The 19,930-nt window shown below is 39.2% G+C and overlaps 1 pseudogene; it reads right to left on the minus strand.

Annotated features, from left to right (window-relative positions):
• Positions 1-432: 432 nt before the first annotated feature.
• Positions 433-3,623, minus strand: LOC123609701 (annotated as a pseudogene).
• Between the last annotated feature and the right edge of the window lie 16,307 nt (positions 3,624-19,930).

The raw sequence follows: 19,930 nt of genomic DNA on the forward strand, positions 1-19,930 counted from the left end.
CAAAGTAGCAAGATTTGTTATTTATAGTAGAGGTAAACAAAGGCTACTGGTTAGGTTCATCTTCTTTATTCCCTAAGTTCATCTCTTACCTCTTCCCGATTTTAGTGGGCAATTGCTTATAAGGCACAACTTTTCTCTTTTCTTGGGTATAGCTTGAGGCAGCAAGTCCAAAAATCATTCAGAATATCAGCTTGGATTTCAGGAAACACATCCGTGTATTGTCTGAAGAATACTTTATAAGGGAAGATGGAAAATATAATGGGCCAAATGCACAGAAACTATGATTCCATGCATGGTTCTAGAGACAATTATAAATCAATGGCTGATAAAGTCCAAACATCATCATCACCCTTACTTCCCACTCTTCCACTTCTCCTTAATTGGGTACTAGGGTGAGAAGAATAAGCTGTTGACCCAATAGTTCACAATGTACTAATGAAGCAAACTCAGGAGGAAGCCTTGGGTGATCCCGTGGTGCTAAACAAAGGAACCATCTTGGAGACCATGAGGGCTAGGATAAAGGAGTAGTTTTTCCAGATGGTGGCTCAAGGAGAGGGAAAAAGTAGGACCTAAGACAGACAATTAGCAGTGGGCATTTGAGCTTTGCTAGGCCTGCCTATCAAAGAAAAATTCCCACTTCTACAACCATGAGGATACACACTTAAAAGGTGCTTCTGCTGTTCATTGTCCCTAGATGTCACTTGCATAGAACTGACATGTGTGGAGGGTCCATACTCTGTACAACCCTATTTACTCTCTGCTTGGAAATGGTCCTACCTGGGACATCTGATATGCAGGTTTCCAATTCCAAAAACTGACACTGAAACTTTTCTTGCAGATCCCTGCAAATTACCATGAAGGAAAGTAAGATTTCTTTGGACGTAACTTTTAAACCCTATTCAGATGTTTGGCTTGGTGGTTCTTAACCAGATTCCACTTCACAATTTCTGTGTGGGGTTTATAAACATAGCCATCCCTGAAATTTCTGGCTTCGTGAGTTTGGGAATGGATCTAATGGATGGTCACACATGGTTGAGAAATACTGTTTTAGGATCACACAAAATACCACTAAACAAGAATCCATCTCACAGAAATGATGACTAATATTTTAAGAGGAGACCTAGTGAGATAAACAGGATAATGGTGAACAGAAAGAGTTTCATTTACATAATGAATTTATAATGATATTGTTATCCACAATAACAATATCCCTACCATATACTGAGTACCCGATAAGTGTTAAAAACCAAGGATAGTCCTAAGCACATAATCTCACTTAAATGCTTTGGTGAGGGGCGTCTGGGTGGCTCAGGTCATGATCTCACCGTGCGTGAGTTTGAGCCCTGCATCAGGCTCTGTGCTGACAGCTCGGAGCCTGAGCCTCGTTCAGATTCTGTGTCTCCCTCTCTCTCTACCCCTCCCCCACTCATGTTCTGTCTCTCTCTTTCTCTCTCTCTCTCTCTTTCTATCAAAAATAAATAAACATTAAAAAAAATTAAATGCTTCGGTGATAGGAAGGAGTATTATCTCTATGTCATATAGGAAAAGGTTAAATGACTTGGCTAGGGGAAAAAAAAAATTTAGCAACTGATGAAAATAGACTCAAGGGCAAGTTTGATCCTCTTTCCTTACTCTTTTCTCTTTCCTTACATACCCTCCCAGTGTCCTTCTGCAGAGAGGAACAAAGTCAATACAGAACAGTGTCATACCAAGGACATATACCTGACCCATGAACTTAAGCTCTAGTTAAGAGACAAGTGATACATTAATTATAGGTATACATACAGTGGCCATGTTTTCTCAACCAAAAATTTTGTCACGTTTACTAAAAATAAGACAGAATTATTTTATTTTATTTTATTTTATTTTATTTTATTTTGTTTTATTATCTCATTTCATTTTACTTTATTTTATTTCAATTTATTTCATTTTATTTTCTTATAGAAGGTGAGTTTTTATTATGAAAAAGCAGCATTACCTAAGGAAGTCACATGCTGGTTTCTTTTTAATAAAATGATAAAACAAATTTCTTAAATAATTTACCAAAGGCAGAAATCGCTACTGAAAAGTGCTTCCCCTCCTTGCACATCCACAGTGCCTGGCCCTGAGTGTAATCAGGTACCTGTGAGCCTAGAGTCTTAGGGCCTGGAAATATCTCCCATCCCTTCTTTGCAGGGCTCTGGTGGCAGAAGCAGGGACAGGAGCTGGGCTCTCTAGAGCCTGGGCACTGGCGACACAGGGAATGATTCCTCGAAGACCCCACTCCTGGGTGCAGAGCTCAGAGCTCCCCAGTATCTTCTCATGCCTTTGTTTCATGTAGCAAAGGAGGCAGCCAGAAAGCTAAAGTGTTGGATGAATTTTGAAGCCCAAGAGGGGAGGAGAGTGGACCATTGCCCCCATTTCCCTCCCCAAATTACTCTCAGGCTGCATCAGGCAGTCACTGCAGGACCAGATGTGCCTGCAGCAGGAGAGCAGGGCCCCTGAGCAGTCTCCACCTGGACGCTTGTTAGCAGTGGTCAAGGGCACGGCCAACTCCCAGGGGCTTAGGAACTCGCTGGGATGCACCGATCCTGAGGTGATGACACGGTGGTCAAATGTGGCTTGCTTCCTGCAATGTAGAACTTCCTTCCTGGCCCTGACTGTGCTCAAAGCAAGGGACGTGGGGACACCACCACCCCAAAATGAGGAGGTGGAAAATGGCTCCCCGGTATGCTTGATTAATGACAGAATCAGTGAAGTCAGAAGCTCCAGCTCCATCCAGGCAGGAAAGACTTGTACACTTCCTATGCTGCTGGGCCCATGGGCTCTGTGGGTTTTTCCAGAAAAGGACTCCATTCTCGCACGTTCATACATGAGGAGGAGGAGGGGGGAGAAGGACCCCCAAAAGATGCTTGGGAGGAGGGCATTACCTGAAGGCACAGTCCTCAGTCGCAAATGCCACTCTCTTCGGTCACAGTGGCCTCGGCTAGCTCTTGTGACAGTGTCCGGAGAGGCTGAATTCCAGCTCCCAGAGGCTCTAGGTCACTGTCAGATTCACTGAGGGAGAAGAGGGGCTCTGCGAGGAGGAGGGGCTCCGGAAAGCCTCCCTCCTGGACCATCGCAGTGGGTAGTCATGTGGGCCCATCTGGACAGAGAGGAGACACTCCCTCTCCCCTCCCACAGGTCCAGGGTTGAGGGGCTGGGACAGCTCCAGACAGCCAGGTGCAATTGCCACTCAGGCTATGAGCTGGGCGGGGAGGGGGGGGGGGGGGCTCCTGCTCGTCCGTGAGCCTCTTCTCCTCCTCCTGACTTTTGCCTGGGTTTCCACCAGCCTCTTGGTGCCACTTTGGCAGGACTCCTGGATTCTCGGGGACATGGCACCCAAGGTGTTTTTGGCTGAGTGAACCACATAGCCTGGAGATCCTACTGCCCTGGCTCTGGGCTTTCCAGGCCTTTCCAGGAGGTCCTGCCTGGCAGTTGAGGCCGATTGCTCTCAAGGGGCAGACTTCTCTGGAACCGTCTGCCCTGGAGGTCTCCAGGTGGCTGGTGGAAGGCTGTGGAACTGCATTTTCTTCCAGCTGTTCCTGGTCTTGGAGTGATCTCTGGAGCACGGAGGACCCCACTCCCGTGCATCTCGAAGCCATCTGCTTGGTTTAGAGTCTGTTCAGCCCACCAGACCCCAAGAGCCTCTCAGCCACTCAGCACAGCCGCTCAAGGCCCACCCTATGCAGGACAGAATATTTTTAATCAGATGATTGCGAACGTTTGGGGCACGCGGTCAGCAGAAATAAGTATATGACAAATAGCACGTGGGAGGAAGAGACTCAAGATAGAAGGGGGACCAGTAGATAAAAAGAACATTCTAAGCCGATGGTCAGTCAGGTTTATGGGGTAGATGGGAGGCAGGTTGACTTGAAATAGCTTAACATCTTACAGTCTCCCAGTAATCTGTAGCCAGGCCTAAAGCCAGCAAAAGGTAATGTTTTTGTTTTTTGTTTTTCTTGCAAGTCCTTAAAAATATTTTTCACATAAGATTATCTGAGAACATTTAAAGAGGCAAACTATAACTCAGATACCTTGAGTTTACATGGTTGAAAATCTAAACAAGACAAGGAGGGCTATGCTGAAATTATATTGCTTTAAAATGATGAAAGCATTTTATACAAAACAGCGCTGTTTGAAAACAACATAAGAATGCAATTTTCTATGAAGTTGTCTGAGGTATGAAGTGATATGGAAAATGGATATCATATAACCTTATTCTGTTTATCAATATATAATTATGAAGTAATTTACAATAATGCAGTTATTGATTTAACTTCACCCATGTGCCTTCAGAGGATATTTATACTTTAGGAATGAAATTTAACTAAATTATCGGGTGAAAATTGCCATTGAGCCACCCTAATTAGAAAACAGATGTTGATGAGCAGATCATGTTTTATCCTGGCACTCCCCTGATCCCAATATAGTTGCCTTCTTAATAGATGGATGTTGCTGTGGCTTAACAATTGGGAATAGCTCATATCAGTCTATTGAGGTGGGCCTCTTGCTTCTGCATGTGGTAAATAGGAAAGCATTCTCTATTTCCCCTAGAAATCCTCTGATATCTCACAAAATCCAAGAAAGGCAGTGTTAACAGCTGGACTGCTAGGTTGGAAATTATAGAGATATTTTGTGTGGGCTCGCCTCACCAGTGGAGTCACTCTAAACTCAAAAATTTTTGGCTTATTTATTTAGTTTTGAGAAGAGAGAGAGTGCGAGTAAGTGAAGGGCAGAGAGAGGTGGGAAAAGAGAATCCCAAGCTGGCTCAGCACTGTCAGTGCAAAGCCCCATGGGGGGCCCGAACCTATGAACTATGAGATCATGACCTGAGCCGAAGCCAAGAGTCAGACACTTAATTGACTGAGCCACCCAGGCACCCCTCCCAAAGTCAATATTTGGTAAAGAAAAAATAAAAATAAGGAAGGAAGGAAGGAAGGAAAATAGGAAGAGAGAGAGGAAAGGAGGGATGAAGAGGGAGAAAGGGAAGGTGGGAAGGTGAGAAGGAAGAAAAGTGGGAAAAAAGGAAGAAAGGAGAAAAGGGAGAAAGAAAAGAAAAGGAGGAAGGAAGGAACAAAGGATTATAGGAAAGGGAGTGAGAAGAAAAGAAACAAAGAAAAATTTAAACATTGACATTTCAAAGAACACAAAACACATGGTCTGGCATATGTAATCATACCTCACTTTGAATAATAATAATCAAATAAAGATAATACATGTATTTATTGGGTTATTACCAAGTGCAAGGACCTCCCTATCATGTGCTAATTTATTTACTCTTTGAGGGAGGTATTATGATCCCTCTTCTGCAGATGAGATGACCAACACTCAGAGGGATTAAAAGCATTAAGTCAGGCTTTGAGACCAGGGCGTCTGGCCGCAGATTCCATACCCTTAATCACCAAGCATCTGTACCTCAGTATACTTTTGAGTTTACTTGGAAACAGAGGTATAAATAGAAATGAAAGTGGAGGGCCAACTGAGAAATTTGAGTGCAAATTATACCTGAAGTTCGAGGAAGAGAGCTGGCAGAAAGCACTAGAGATTTACAGCCCTGTCCTGTGCCCCCTTGTGTCTTCAAGATGCAAATATGTCACCAGGTACCCAGCCCAAAGCAGGCATAATGATTGACCTAGGGTGTAGAGATGTACCCATGTTGAAATCGCCAAAATAATTTCTCGTAACAAATTGAAAACAATTATGCATTAGGGGCTTGTCTCTGTAGTCCATGTAACAGACTCCAATAAGCAAGCTAAAATTGAGGCTCATAAATGTAATAACTTAAATTAGAACAATAGCTTCACTGCATCCCTAGGGTGCCACGCCAAACTTTAGTTCCAGGAATATTATTTCCAAAGTGGAAGAGTCCAGCCGAACCTCCCTCTGAATTTAATTTTGTTACTTCACTAAAATTATGTGGTCACATTTTTGTTGCATCTGGGGAAGTCAGTTTTATAAGATCGGAGCAGACCTGTAGGAGGCAAGAATTATCTTATGCTTCCAACTGTTAAGAATCCAACCAGAAGGGGAGAGGTATAGCAGTTCTTACGATTAATGAATGCGTGGGCTTTGAAATCAGATGACTCAGCAGTTCAACTTGCTGAATTGGAGACTTCGGACCCGTAACATAGCCTTGATAAGCCTTAGTTTATTTCGATGTCAAATGGGATACCATAATAATGCTGTACAAGATTATGTGAGAAACCAGTAAGAACTTACATTTAGGGAGCCTCGGTGGTTCAGTCAGTTAAGCAGCCAACTCTTGGTTTTGGCTCAAGTCATGATCTCACAGTTCATGAGTTCGAGCCCACATCGGGATCTGCACTGACAGTGCACAGCCTGCTTGGGATTCTGCCTCTCTGCCCCTTTCCCACTGTTCTCTCTCTCTCAAAGTAAATAAACTTAATAAAAAAGAACTTACATTTAAATTTTCAGGTGCTTGACCCCTAGGTACTAGATATATATTGTGCTTCATTAGTTTTTCTTTAAAACTAACACTCGAAGAGTTATAGCTTCTCCTTAAAGAATCCTTGATGGCAAATGGCAGTGAAGACTTCCATCTTATTGCATCGTTAAAAATGTTGTAGAATTTTATGATGTGACAAAATGTTAGATGCTGTCTAGCATAATTGTACAGCCAGTGTGAAATCCATATCTATTCTCATCCTGAAAGTCATCAGAGGTAGGAATCTACTGTGATTGCTATTTTCCCAAATACTTCCTTAAGACCTGTACGTTTTTCTAAGTTGTGCTTTCTAGCAATAGCTAACAAGCTTATATTATCTTGGATATGAGAGTTTTCCAAAAGGTGTGAAGTTTGCTATTGGCGTTTCTGGGAAGATTTTTTTTTCCTCCATGTCAAAAAATATTTTTGTCTATATGTTTCTTTTACTTCATCAAGTAATATGCTTTTCAAGCATAGCAGCATGTTATGCACATTCTTCTAAGGATATTCTACTCTTTAAATCTCTTTTCAGATGCACAAACTATCTTCTTCTTTGAGTAATACAGTGTACTTCCATTATTATTATTATCCAGATAGGGGGTTTTTTAGTAGTTATGCTGGATTAAACTGAGTTTACTAACCAACGAATAATTTTTAATATAGCACCAAGCCTGCCCTATACCATGCTTGATTGCATGCTTGATGCAATTTAAAAATCCAGAATAGGGGCATCTGGGTGGCTCAGTCGGTTAAGCATCCAAATGTGGATTTCAGCTCAGGTCATGATCTCACAGTTCATGTGTTTGAGCCCTGCATTGGGCTCTGCACTGGCAGTGTGGAGCCTGTTTGGGATTCTCTCTCTCTCTCTCTCTCTCTCTCTCTCTCTCTCTCTTTCTCTCTCTCTCTCTCTCTCTCTCTGTCTCTGTCTCTTTCTCCCCCTCCCCGCTTGCACACACTCTCTCTCTCTCAATGTAAATTTAAAAAAAGAAAAGAGAAAAAAAGTCCAAAATAAAACACAGAACTTCACATATATCTCAATTACATTGCATTTTATTTTTTATGATTTTTCTTGCTTATGACAATTTTGGATTTGTATTCTATCATCCATTGTTTAAGTCTTTTTTTCATCTGTGAATTCAATATTCATCATCTGGAAGGGTCAGTTGTAAACATGATTGTGGCTCTTTAACTTCATAGTCTCGGTAGAAAGGTCCAACAGACACAGGTCATTGCCAGGTTTGGTCATGGTCATGGGTGACAGCCAAGTACTACTACCAAGGAATAGTTCCCAAACATCAGAAACAGATTAACAGTCAATAATATGTTGACCCTCAGTTCACACTTGCATAAGAATCAGTCAGGCTGACAAAATCCAGGGAATATAAGCCAATGAAGAGTAAATTAAAGTGTACCCAGGGATCAATTAACTGTATTTTTCAATCTTTTTTTTTAAATTTTTTTTAATGTTTATTTTTGAGAGAGAGGTAGACAGACAGAGGGTGAGCCCGGGAGGGACAGACAGAGAGGGAGACAGAATCTGAAGCAGGCTCCAGGCTCCGAGCTGTCAGCACAGAGCCTGATGCAGGGCTCAAACCCACAAACCGTGAGATCATGACCTGAGCTGAAGTCAGACGCTCAACCGACTGAGCCACCCAGGCGCCCCTGAGTTTTTCAGTCTTGAACTTACAAATTAGGGAAGGGATAGAAGAAAACGTAATCTGTGTCACTGCTGAAGGGAAGTATAATAACCAAATCTATTTAGTTCCTTTGAATCCTGAGACTTCCTTGGCGGGATCCAGTACTTTCAGAAGACAGCTACTAACTTCAATAGTAGAAGTACAAAGAACAGACAGAATTTTTGACAGAATCGTCAAAACTTTGACGAATAATTTGACAGAACAGAGCTCCTGAAATTTACTGATTATTCATTCACACATTGAATTATTTCCATTCAGTTTACAAACTACCTACAAAACTCCCAGAATGTCTATGAAACATTCCATATTCCAGAAAAGAAACATCTAGCATGCAAAGCAAGCTACTCTTACTTGCTAACACTTTCTCAAGTTTATGCCCAAGTAGACATATTGTATATACTAAGTGCTAGTTCCTAATACAATCCTCAAAAATTCATTGAAAATTTGAGTTTCCATTCTGACAAGTAAAGAACCTTGGGGCGTCTCAAAAATAAATAAAGGTTAAAAAAATAAAAAAATAAAAATAAAAAAATAAAAAAATAAATAAAAATGAGCAAAAGATTTGAACGGATGTCTCAAGCATCTGAAAAGATGCTCCAAATTGTGTGTTGTTCAGAATGATGACATGCCACTGCATATCTATTAGAAAGGCTAAAAGTCCAAAACACAGAGAATAAAAAACTTCTACCAAAGATGCAAAATAACAAGAATGCCCATTTATTGCTGAAAAAGATGCAAAACAGCGTAGAAACTTTGAGGACAGTTTGCTTCTTTCCTTACAAAATGTTACAAAGGTAAACATTGCCTTAGAGTACAATTCAGCAATGGCACTGTTAGTTAATTACCCAAATGAGTTGAACACTTACGTCCATACAAAACCTACACATGAATGTTTATAGAAGCTTTATGCTTAATTGCCAAAAATTGGAAGCCACCAAGCTGGCTTTCGACCTTTCAATAGGTTAGTGGATAAACCTAACTATGGTACATTCTTACACTGGAATATTATTCTGTACTGAAGGGGAATGAGCCATAAAGCCACATAAAGACATAGAAGAAAATTACATGCATATGGCTAAGTGAAAGAAGCTAGTTTGGCAAGGCTGTGTAGTGTGTGATGCCACCTATATGATATTTTTGCAAAAGGCAAAATTATGGAAATAAGGAAAGAATCAGTCATTGTCAGGACTCCCCAGGAGGGAGGAAGGTGGGAATAAATAGTTGGAGCACAGAATTTTTAGAGCCCTGAGACTATTCTGTATGATACTGTAATGGTGGATAGATGACATTGTGCATTTTCAAAACCTATAGAACTATACAAAGAATCTGCCCTAATGTGATCTAGGGACTATAGTTAATAACAATATAATCAATCTTAGTTCATCAGTTGTATCAAATAGACCACGTGAATGTAAAATGCTAAGAATAGGGGAAGTGGTGCAGGGGAGCAGCAGTGTATGGGAATTCTGTACCATCTGCACAGGTTTCTTTTGAAATCTAAAACTGTTCTAAAAAATAAAATCTATTCCCCAGCCATGGTGTAGATGCAACCCATAGAACTTACATGTGTGTAAGGTGGTTAAGAAAGCAGTCTTGGGTTTGAATACAGTTTTGCCCATCACTAGCTGTGTGGCTTTTAGCATGTTGCTTAATATTTCTGAGAGTGCTTCCTTGTTGGCAGATTGAGAATAACACTATCTGTAGTAGAGGGTTACTGATATTGTTATTGTTAAGTAAAACATGTGCATTGTCAGTAACTAGCATATGACAAGTGTATAATAAATAGTAGCTACTATTTCGATCCTACAGGACTTTAGATATTTCAAAGATAGAAGAGTAAAGCTCAGAGGTGCCTGGGTGGCTCAGTTGGTTAAACATCCAACTTTGGTTCAGGTCATGATCTTGCAGTTCGTGGGCTCGAGCCCCGCCTCGGGCTCTGTGCTGACAGCTCAGAGCCTGGACCTTGCTTTGGATTCCGTGTCTCCCTCTCTCTCTGCCCCTGCCCCTCTCATACTCTGTCTCTCAAAAATAAATCAACATTAAAAATTTAAAACAAAGAACAGTAAAGCTCAGAGATATGAAATTATTTGTGAAGATAATAAAGTAATGTCATTTTGCAATAGGAATTTGTAGGAATGAAGGAAAAAGAAAAAAAATCACATTTTCTTCCTCCAACTAAGACTGATTTTAAAAAGTGGTGATTTAAAAAGCAGACAGAAGAATTTTCTCTATGTTGTTTCCTGTGCTCTTTTCTCATCTTACCCCCCACAGTAACAGTTAAGGAAAGAAAGGATGACAGAAGTGACTCAGCCAAGAGACCCTTTACAGTACGCTTATGGGATTGTTTCACACCTTCCCAGCTCAGGAAAAGATCTCAAGTTGCTTCATTTCCACTGTACTCATTCGGGGAGGTGTGGGGAGACTTTCGTTCCTGCACCTACCAGGTGTTCTAAAGCTCTACCTTGCACTTTACAGAATTATATGTATCTAGAGACATAGAAAGTATTGTTTTATGGGGTAATTTAAAATAATGGGCTTGACATCTATTTTATGGAATACATGTTGATCACTAAGCCATTCTATAAACTATGCCTAGTCTGAATAGAGATGGGTCTTGGAAAACTGATTCCTTTATCATCTTAACTACCATCCCACAATGTGAATAAATAATAGAGATTATTTTACATCAAAATTCATCCAAGTTCATGGACAAAAATGTCACTAGATACTTATCTCTATGACTGTAGTCGTAGGTAAACTAGAAGACTTTGTAATGGCTAAGATTCCCCTGGCCAATGTGCCTGGTTCTTCTCATCTTTCTGTTCTCTGCTGAAACATAATATCCTAGAGAGTATCTAGTAAAATTCAACCTCCCTTTCTCCACTCCTGAACACCAGTCAGATAGTTTCTATCACTCTCCTTTACCAGTTTCCATCATTTATACTTAAGAAAATTTACACATATATTTATTTATTCATTTTGTTCTTTGTTATCGCTTTCTTTTCTCTTCATGAAAGTATTAAAGTCATTGATTTGTAAGTCATATTTCTCTTAGCATAATTTATTGTTATTGCCTTCTTCCATTAAATTTTAAACTCTCTGAGAATAAGGACCATGTTTACTTTATTCACCCAAGTAGCCATAGTTCTTTCCATGTTTCCTGATGTGGAATAGCATTCAAAAATATCTGCTTATTGATTAATTTAAGGAAGAAGTGAACTTGCAGTGGAGTCAGTCCTGTGTTCTCCATATTAAAGAACATACACATCTCTCAGCTTAGGGCTCAAACAACTCAAATTATTAACTTCCCATTTATTCTAAGAAGCTGGTATAGTCATTTCCTCTGCCTCCAATTTGACCATTTTTTTTTCCAATTCACAAGTTACCATTGGCAGTGAAGATCAAAGTAAAGTAATCTTCCCACACCCACTGGGGAAAACAAAACTTGGAGATAAATATAAACTCAGAACAACATCGACCATTTAGTGTATCCCTTTCCTTGGATATTTCACTAATCAAATCTAGGCTAAAATGAAGCTAAGATTATTTACCTATTAGGATCCATTTAGCCAACAGATATGGTGGCACAGATAAGTTAGTAGAATAAAATATAATACATTTTGATGTAAAGGTTAGAGTGGTTGATATATGAATGTGACAAGACACTATTATTGGAAATAGAGTTTCTTAAAATTAAAACAAAAAGGTTTGGGATATTAGTAATATTTGTAGTCAATAGTAAACAGATAAAAGTTTCATAATGACATATTAGTCAAGAATTTTCTTTTTCTAAATGACCGATGCATCATGTAGTAAAAAAAGTAGTGTGTTATGATAAACTGTTGCAGGAACGTTTTATCTGAAATCATTTGCTATTATTTAATATAGAAACCCCTCTGATACTATAAGGGAAATCTGACAAAGGTGGAGAGTTTTGAAAGATTATTTTTAATATTTGGCATAATAGTCTGTAATGGTTCCTATGGCTCTGATAACTCAACAATTGAATAAAAAAGCAAAAGTAAAGTTGAATCCCGTCATCGTGCCTTAATAACAATTAACATTTATGGAGTGCTTTTTACCTGTGATTTCATTTGATCCTGGGTTTATCTTTGGAAAATTTCCCAGTTGTTCTTCAGGTCAATGAAATACCATGGTTATTATTTTGGATGAACATATCCTAATTTTTATTAAAATAAAAACTCCTGCGATATTTTGGCTTTAGCATTCCACCAGGAAATGAGTCTGTGGAAAGGAAGGGCATGGAGAATGCATGTCAGAAGCAGTTGTGATCAGTATAAAACTCTGAGCGTGACTCAAAGCTAGAAATCAGTGTGTTCTTCTCATGGATATTAAGGAAATAGGAGTAAATGGATTGACAGTAACAGCATGGAATGAATTGGGAGAAAGACAAAAAAAATCACTGATAACTAGAATTATAATAATAAACGTATCTATATAGCATATTAAAGGTTTAAATTTACTACCATTAGAGCCAATATTTACTACCACTGGATCCAATTTCACGAATAAGACAACTGAAGTGTTTTGCCAAACCCTTTGCTAATAGAAATTAAAAATGACCAATAAAATATTTGGAAAATGTGTGGTGGGATAGAACGTTCCAGACTACGTCTCCCCTAGTTCCTCTCCTCTAAATATAACCACATACTCTAGAAATAATTCAGCAGGTGATCATAACAGGACTCTAGAAGGTAGGAAGAAAGTGGACTGGCTAGGGATCTCAGGACTTGAGAAAAGACACCAAACTGACTTCCTGTATTTTCTCTTTGTCTCCCAAACTTGACATGCTGGATTGAAGAGAGGCCTAGAAGATGAAACTGGAAAAAGGCATAGAGAACAAGCAAACAACCAAAGCCTGATCTTTCTGGTTAAAGTGCTGGGAAAAGGCAGCTCAGCAGACACCTAACAATGAGGTCCACCCCTATCCAGCACCACTGTGGGCGGGGCCTGTCCAGGAACTCATCCTTAGTCTGCCTTGCAGACACTCTGCAGAAGCATCCATGATGTTCACACCACACCCTGGCCAGTAGTAGACCTGATGGGCCACAGGGTCAGCATCAGCAGAGTGCCTGCCTTGTCCCCAGGCCAGGAGGGACACAATCTACCTTAACAGCAGTTGAGTAAGGCCCAGTGTTTCCTGAACCTCCCACCCAATGGCACTGGGAAAGACACGTGGAATTTGCAAAGATCGGTCAACAATCTCAGCAGAGCCGTAGGAACAAGGCTGACCAGAATAGCTTGGCAAAATCTCTCAAAACTAAATTGCCATTGAAACTACAGTGGGTAAAATAATCTAGGACCTACATGCTAAACCTACATAGAGTTACTGCTAACTAAAAAAGATTTAAATAAGATGAAGTCTCCTAATATGTATCCAAAATGTCCAGGATATGGGCAAAAAAAAAAAAAAAAAAAAAAAAAGGCTCATTATACTAAGAATTACAGAAAACACAACTTGAATGACAAAATACAAGAAGACCACAGCCATTATTGAGATGAATATGTTTTTGGAATGATCTGTCACTGTTTTAAAGCAGCTGTCATATAGATACCCAACAAATCAAATTCTTTTTAAAAAAATAAAAAAAAAATAGAAACTCTTAAATAAACAGCAGACATTACAAAAAAAAACTGAACCAAATTGAAATTTTATAACTGGAAAGTAGAATAATAGTAATAAAATCTTTCTGGATGGGCTCGAGATTTGAGTGGAGATGACAGTGGCTGGAATCAGTTAAAATTGAGAACAAATCAACAGTTTGTTCAATCTAAACAACAGAAAGACTAGACTAAAAAAATGAATGTTACTAACAATGAAGGGAAGAGAATCTCTAGGAGTCCTGGGACAACAAAAAAAAAGAACTAATATTTGTGTCATCAGGTCCCTGGTAAGAAGACCAGGGGCAGAAAAGTATTTAAACGGTGGCTGAAACTTCCCAAATTTAGTGAAAGACAATCCTAAAGATTCAAGAAACTGAGTGTACCTCCAAATAGGGTAAATATGATAAAAAAAAAAAACTCATACCAAGATTCAACATAATTAAACTTTATTCAAACTGAAAACTAAATAGCCAGATAGAAATGGCGCATTGCTTACAGAGAAACATCTGTTCAAAAAAACAGTGAATTTCTCATCTGAAACTACAAAGGCCAGAAGGAAGTGTCAAAATATCGTTCAAGTGTTGAAAGAAAAGAATTGTCAACCCAAAATCCAACATCCAGTGAAACTCCTTCAGAAATGCAGAAAATTGAAGACCTTCTCAGATGAAAGGAAACGAATGGAATTTGTCACCAGGAGATCAGCCCTTAATGAATAGCTAGAAAAAGCTCTCAAAGCAGAGTGATACAGAAGACTGAAGCCTTCAGAAAGGAAAGAACACCAGAATAAGTAAAAATAAGAGTAGGGGTACATGGGTGGCTCAGTCGGTTAAGCATCCAACTTCGGCTCAGGCCATGATCTTGTAGTTCGTGAGTTTGAGCCCCACACTGGGTTCTATGCTGACAGCTTAGTGACTGGAGTTTGCTTCAGATTCTGTGTCTCCCTCTCTCTCTGCCTCTCCCCCGCTCCTGCTCTTGTCTCTCTTTCTCTCTCTCAAAAATAAATAAACATTAAAAAATTTTAAAAAGTAAGGGTAAACATAATAAACTAATCTTCACCTCATGAGTTTCTTAAAACATAGTTTATGTTGGAAAGAAAAAAAATTAACTCCATGGGATGCTCACTGTATGTCAAGGAAATACTTAGGGTGATAATATGTAGAAAGTGGCAAATACAAAGGGTCATCAACGGTTTTCTACATTTTCTTCAAAGTGGTAAGACTTTGACACTAGTAGTCTAAATTATATATGTATATTGTGATATCTAAAGCAAGCAACTGTGCTTGGTGAGAAAGCTACACAAAGAGATATACTCAAGCCATTACAACAAAATAAAAATGAAAGTCAAAAGAATTCAAGTTACATAGAAGAAGGCAAGAAAAAAGTAATGAAGAAAGAACAGGCAGAAAAAAGGCTGAAAGGAAGACTTTAGCTCTATAATACAATTGCTTTAGATATGTGTGATATAAATACACCAGTTAAAAGACATGGATTGGCTGAGTGAATTAAAAAGGAAAAACAAAAAATCATGACCTGACTCTTTGCTGTGTGAAGGAAACTCACTTCAAACCTAACAACATAGGTAGATTAAAAGCAAAAGGATGGAAGAAAAAATATCATACAAATATTAATTTTAAGAAATGATGGGATTGGCTATATTAATATCGGATAAAGCAGATTTCAGAGCAAAGAAAACAAATAGGGACAAATTGGGACATTGCATATTCATAAAATAATCAATGCACCATGAAGATAATGGTGGTCCTATATGTATTTGCATCAGATGCAACAGATCTTCAAATTACATGATGCAAAAATTGATAGAATTGGAAGGACAAATTAGATAAAGCCAAAATTATGGCTGGGGACCTCAACGTCATACTTTGAGCAGCTGATAGAACTACTAGTCAGATATTATCAAGGACAGAAGAACTGAAAAACACCCCCCACCGACAGAATCAAACTGACATTTATGAAATACAGGATTTGACAAAACCAGAATACATGTTCTTTTCAAGTGTCCATGGAACACTCAGCAAGATAGACCACACCTGGGTCATCAAAGAAGCCTTAACAAATGTAAAGGGATTAAAGTCATACAGAGGATATCCCTAACCATTGTGGGATCCAATCAGAATCAATAGTAGAAGGACAGTAGGAAACTCTTCTAACACACTGAAATTAAAAAGCATGTTACTAAATAATGCATGGGTCAAAAAAAAAGGCTCAAAGAAAATTTTAAAATACATATAACTGTCTCACATTCATTCTTCTACTGCAGAGTGCTGATGCATAGGAGCACTTGTACCCCAATGGTTATAGCAGTGCTTTTAACAATAGCCAAATTATGGAAATAGCCTAAATGTCCATCAACTGATGAATGGATAAAGAAGATGTCGTTTATATATATAATGGAATACTACTTGGCAATGAGAAAGAATGAAATCTGGCCATTTGCAGTAACGTGGATGGAACTGGAGGGTATTATGCTGAGTGAAATAAGTCAAGCAGAGAAAGACAGATACCATATGGTTTCACCCATATGTGCATCCTGAGAAACTTAACAGAAGACCATGGGGGAGGAGAAGGGGGAGAAAAAGTTACATAGAGGGAGGGAGGCAAACCATAAGAGACTCTTAAATACTGAGAACAAAGTGAGGGTAGATGGGGGATGGGGAGAAGGGAAAGTGGGTGACGGGCTTTGAGGAGGGCACCTGTTGGGATGAGCCCTGGGTGTTGTATGGAAACCAGTTTGACAATAAATTATATTTTATAAAAAATATGTGTATAACTACAGGAAAATTAAAGCATACTGAAATCTGTTGGGGAGGGGGTGCAGCTACAAGGCTGAGAGGGAAATAGATAGCATGAAGTGCTTTCATTAAAAAAGAATGATCTCAAACCAATGACCCAAGTTTCTACTTCAAGAAACAAGAAAAAGAAGGGTAATGCAAAAAGAAAAAGGGTAAAAAGAAAATTAGAGCATAAATAAATGAAAATAAAACAGTAAAACAATAACAAATTAATAAAACAAAAAGCCTGTTCTTCAAAAACTTGATAAACCTCTAGCAATTGATAAAAATAACTTGATAAAACTTTATCAATAAATTAATACAAAGAAAGAAGACTCAAATCCCCAATGTCAGAGATTGAACAGGGGATATCATAACAAATCCTGCAGCTGTTAAAAAGGTAATAAGGGAATACCACAAATTTATGCTGAAAAATTGGATAGCTTTGAAGAAATGGACCAATTTCTTGAAAACTCAGTCAAGATGAAAGAGACAACCAGAATAGTTCTAAAACTAATAAAGCAGCTTAATTTGTAATTCAAAATCCCTCAAGGAAGAAATTGACAGGTCCAGATGGTTTCACTGAAGATTTTTAAAAGCAATTTAAAGAAGAATTAATACCAATTTTACACAATCACTTACCTAATATGTAAGAAGAGGGAATACTTCCAAACTCACATTATGAGACTAATATTACCTGATTCCAAAACTAGAAAGCCAGCAAAGCCAGGAAGCAAAAAGGAAGGGAAGGAGGAAGGAAGGAAGGAAGGAAGGAAGGAAGGAAGGAAGGGAGGAAGGAAGGAAGGAAGGAAGGAAAGGGAGGGAGGGAGACAAAGAGGGAGGGAGGTAGGGAAGGAAGGAAGGAGAGAAGGAGGGAGGGAGGGGGGAAAGGAGAAGGAAGGAAGGAAGCACAGAAGGAAGGGAGGGAGGGAGGAAGGAAAGGAAAGGAAAGGAACCTCAGTCTGAAACTTACTTGTTATACAAAAATTAACTCAAAATGGATTATAAACTTAAATATAAAACATTAAAATATACAGCTTTTAGTGGGGGAAAAAGGAAAAGAAACTCTTTGTCCCCTGGGACTGAGCAGAGTTTTTACACTTCATACAAAAGCACAACCTATAAAAAGAGAAATTGATAATTTGGATTCTGTCAAAATTACAAACTTAGCAAAAAAAAAAAAAAAAAAAACAAAACAAGAGAGTAAAAAGGCAAATTGTAACAGAGTGATCAGGGCACACCTAATTGGAATGGCTCATATACAAAATTGTGGTATCACCAAATGCTGGTAAGTGTGCAGAGAAACTTGGTCACTCTGTGGAGTGGTACAGTCACTCTAAAAAATAGTTCGGCAGGTAGAAACTTGTACATGGATGTTTCTAGCAGTGTTTTATACAACATCCTCACCCCGAAAACCGCCCAGATGTTCTTTAATGATGGGTAGACAAACTGGCACATTCATCTCACGGGTTACTACTAGTTTGCTTAGTGTAAATTCTTAGGTTATTTATTTGAAAGTTTTACCAATTTTTGTAATTCAGTTTGAAACCAATTGTGCAAATATCCCCTCTCTCCCCTTCCCACGTATCTTCTCAAATATTATAAATTCAGTAAAATTGTGTCCCCTTGTCGGCTAATTCAATATCCGACTAGAAACTTATCCAAAGATATCATCAGAAAGCATGGATGGGTGGTCACATGGCTGGAGAAATAAGGTATCAGATTCCCATGTGATAAATTAACTTAGAAATTGTAAGTTGCTATTTAAACACACACACACACGCACACACACACACACACACACACATGTTAAATATTGATTCAGAGTCACTCTGCCTGTATCTGAATCAGTTGATTTAATCAAATCTAAAATTTGGTAAAATCGGTTGTGCAGATGAGTATCAAAAATGTACTCGTTTTGTATTCCAATATCCACTCCTATCCTTGCTTTTTATTTTTAGAAATAGAAAATCGGGCATACTTTATTAGCATCTTGATATGATCAAAGCAGAATTCTTCATGAACATAGTGGGTCTGGTTCAACGGTTCAAGCACAATCAAAATCCTTCTTGTCTCACCAAAACATCATTGTCTACCTCATATTCTCATCATGTTTTTTTTTTTCTTGCTTGCTTGGAGTTAAATCACAGTGGGTGCTAAGTCAAAGGGTATATACGTTACTTAGAAAGGTCCAAATGATAGAGTAAAATATTACTCAACGAGACAAGTCTAGCCTTAATTCTGCCACAGTTGGGTTACATGAACTTGGAGAAATGCCACCTCGTTTGATATCCTTTGTGACAGCGAAATGGACCCAGTTAGAGATTTGCAGGCTGTTTTCTGGGCCAAGGAGCATTTTGTTCCACGAAAATCTTACAAGAGAGGCCAGAGTGTAAGAGAGTCAGAAACCAGGTGCCACGGAGGCAGTGGACCTGGAGACTCAGGCTCCCTTCTCACCCTCCATCAACCCCTGCAACAGCTTTCATGGCTCCTTGCAGCCTCCTTTGAAGACCTCTGGATCAGAGGATCTCTAGAAATCCTTAATAATTTCAAATTGTATTGTGACTCTTTAGAAAAGGGATAAAAAGAAACATAAATGATTCCGAAGGAAATCCATGGAGTTTGAAAGCTCTAGAGTAGAGCCAGACCACGGTCTTCACTGCTAGAGGAGATGAGAAGATGGAACTGATGGGCAGTGGGCCATCTTGTGCTTGCTCCACTGCGGTCTGGACCCGTCCTTTGCTGGGGCTGCATGACATCAAGCGTGGAGAGGGATTCACATGCTAGCCCAGCCTAGGAGAGCACCTTGAGTTGCACATCATGGCTGGGCAGAAGAAAGACTATACCCAGAGAGAGAAGGCAATTTCCAGGATTTGCCTTCCTCCGTGTCTATGCTCCGTGGAAAATGCCCCCAAGGGGAAGATTACAGAGCTAATAGGAGAAGCAATGGATAGTAAAGAGCCAAAAAACAAACAAACAAAAAGATTGCTACAACCATCACCTAAACATTACCAGATGTGTGGGGCAGAGAGCAGTGGGCAAGCCTGTTCTTCATCAGTCCTACAACCATAATGGTGCTGGCCACAAGAAGACTCCCAAATTGTTCCAAACCAGAAGGCTTTGGGCCGTGTAGGGAACAATGTTGACTAGTAACACCAGCTGGTACTTAAAGCTGGAAATGATTTTGGCAATTTCATTTAATTCAGACTCAAGATGAAAGGAAATTTACTATCTAGCAGATACAACTTTGGCATCAGAAATTTGCTAGTAAAATAGTCGAGGACAAGAGTCACACACACCTGGGTTATTCAGTCCTTTTGAGAGAACATTCCTATTGGACAGGGAAAGCTTAT

The sequence above is a fragment of the Leopardus geoffroyi genome, chromosome B2 (genome assembly GCF_018350155.1).
Source record: "Leopardus geoffroyi isolate Oge1 chromosome B2, O.geoffroyi_Oge1_pat1.0, whole genome shotgun sequence".
Taxonomy (NCBI): Eukaryota; Metazoa; Chordata; class Mammalia; order Carnivora; family Felidae; genus Leopardus; species Leopardus geoffroyi.